This window comes from Chinchilla lanigera, unplaced genomic scaffold (genome assembly GCF_000276665.1).
Source record: "Chinchilla lanigera isolate Chin_1 unplaced genomic scaffold, ChiLan1.0 scaffold00064, whole genome shotgun sequence".
Lineage (NCBI taxonomy): Eukaryota > Metazoa > Chordata > Mammalia > Rodentia > Chinchillidae > Chinchilla > Chinchilla lanigera.
The window spans coordinates 368,664-371,267 of record NW_004955465.1 but is presented as its reverse complement, the minus strand read 5'-3'; positions in this window follow the sequence as shown (position 1 = coordinate 371,267).

The following is a 2,604-nucleotide window of genomic DNA, read 5'->3' as shown; positions in this document are numbered from 1 at the left end:
GGTTCTACTGAACTCCACCACATATTCAAAATTAGTCACTTGTAAATAAAATACCCTCAGATTTAGACTGATCCGAAGGTATCTCTGTTTTCTTGTGGGATCTTGGCTAACACTAGGAAGCTCATATCTTGAAGGTAATGGAAAGAGCAATTACATAAGAAAAGCATGGGAAATGTCCCAAAGAACAACAGGACTATGTCTTGAAGGATGTCATAGCCAGCTAAAGAGGGGCCAAGAAGGGAAGACACTTTTAGAGAGCAAAACATGGGTGATCAGAGACATGAGAGTTTGCTGGAGAATTTTCAAGATAATGAGAGGGATGGACTGGAGAGGAGGCTAGAGGGAGGACAGGGGAGATCACAAAGGACTCCGTACATTACACTAGTGACCTTGGATCCTATCTGCTAGCTTCAAGACAGAGGAAACATGAAAGACATTTAAGCAGAAGAGAAACATGATGAGGTTGAATGATAAAAGATTACTATGTATTGTGGAAGAAAGCAGGACTGCAGGCAAGGAGATTGGTTGGAGAGTTCTTTCAATGGCTCAGGCAAGATTCAGTGACACTTTGGGGTTTGGTAGTGGTGATGGAGCACGCAAGTATGTATGAGGACTAATGAGAAATAGAGGGAATTGGGTGAGGAAGTGGGTATGGATGTGAGTCTAGCTGATACCCTGGAGTTTCAGTTCTGTGAATTGATAGATGACTTATTAACAGAGAAAATCCTTAAGGGGGATCAAATGATTCTTCATTAGTTTATGGTGGTTTGGTCTGGTTTGGTTTGGTTTTGGTCTCTCAACAACTTGCTCTGATTGTTGGCTTTTTTCAGCAGTCAGCTTTCATATTGTTCTTCCTTGATAGGCTCTGGTATTACTGTGTGGTAACTGGGAGTCATATCAGTTTCTTTCTCATTTTTGAGAATTAATGAATGGATACATGTGTAGTTCCAGGCACAGAGTAAACACCAAATAAAGGATATTAGGAAAACCAAGGTCTACATTTGATCCAAAATATAGTCATAAAACTTACTTGCTTCATCAACAAGTGCCTTTTAAGTGTCTGCTCTTGTTTCTACTTTATGTGACCAGCTGTCAAACAGCTACAAGAAAGGACTTAATCTGAGTTATTTTCAAAAATCTCTTTTTTGCTGCATTCTTTCCTACTTCCCTCTCCCCTCTCCTTCTTACCCTTCTCCTCCTCTTTCTTCTTCAGCTTTCTTTTCCTTATATGTTTACAGCTTCCATCTCCAAGAAGAAAAAAGTTAAGAAAGTTAGAATTTTAGAGAGCATAAAAAATTTGCCTGAATTATTGATTCATAGCTTTATAATACACCCAAGATAGTAAGGACATTTATAGATTTCATGAGCTGTTTAATATCTATTTGTGGAGCACCACCATGTGCAATCATCTTGGATTCATTATGTTTCTTTGGCTGTCCAATGAGTCATAATGAGCCACTGGCAATGTAAAATAATGGGTTAGAACTGGAAGGAATGCAATGACAGCCAAAGTGAGATATAAAACTATTACATGCAGTCTGCAAGAGCAATCAAGACAAGGAAGGGTTGGAGAGCCTGTTACTGCATGTACATAGCTGCGTGCACATGCTTGTACACAGACCTTTAAAAGCTTTCACTAAAGGACACAGGTAGGGAGACCTATGACCAAAACCCTGTAAAGTGATGGGCTATAGTTCTGTTTGCCATTAAGATTCAAGTAAATGGGGGTGGGCAGTTCAAATTATGAGGAAGAAATACAAAAGGCAATGGAGACCCTTCTGAAAAGATGGAGCCCTGTACAGAGAAGATAAAAAAGTCTATATTCTAGCAGTGAAAATGAAGAGGACGAGATCATTTCTAACAGAGAACAAGAAATAGCTTTATTTCTCCCTATTAACCTCTGCTCCCCCAAAGAAAGCCAGTTGAAGCAACCAGAACAAAAGACTTCTCTATGAATATGGTGAAGAATACTTTCTGCCATTGGAGCCATATTTGGAAAAAAACTGATGTAATTTTTTTGGTTTTGCAAATATAGGGATGTTTTTTCCTAATTGGTTCCAGGGTCACCTGCCCAGATATCTGTGGATGTGTCAAAAGGCAACACAGAGAAAGAGAGAGTTGCTATTCAGCTTTAGATATTCAAAATAGGATTTGAAGCAAGATAATAGACTTGCAAGAAACTATTTTTTTTCTAAGACCTATGTAAATTGCTTTACCTCCTTCTTGGCCCATGTTGTAAATTCTTATAATTTTACATTGCCTTGGCATTCATTTTGAATATAACTTGAACATTCTCATAGCAAAAGCCGGCTTAGGCACCACTGATATTGTTCCCTCCCTTCCTCAAGGTGGGTGATCCAGATGTATGCCTTAAACAATCACCTCTTGGTGACCCCCTCCCTATACAACATACTTGACTGCTTTCCAACGCCCACACCCCATATAGACTGTGGGATATAAGCGACCACTTCTCAATCATAGTACAATTCCATGAACATGCACCATTGGGTAGTGCCCTGTACTCCCACCATGCCATCAGCCCACAAGATTCTCTCTCTCTCTCTCTCTCTCTCTCTCTCTCTCTCTCTCTCTCTCTCTCTCTCT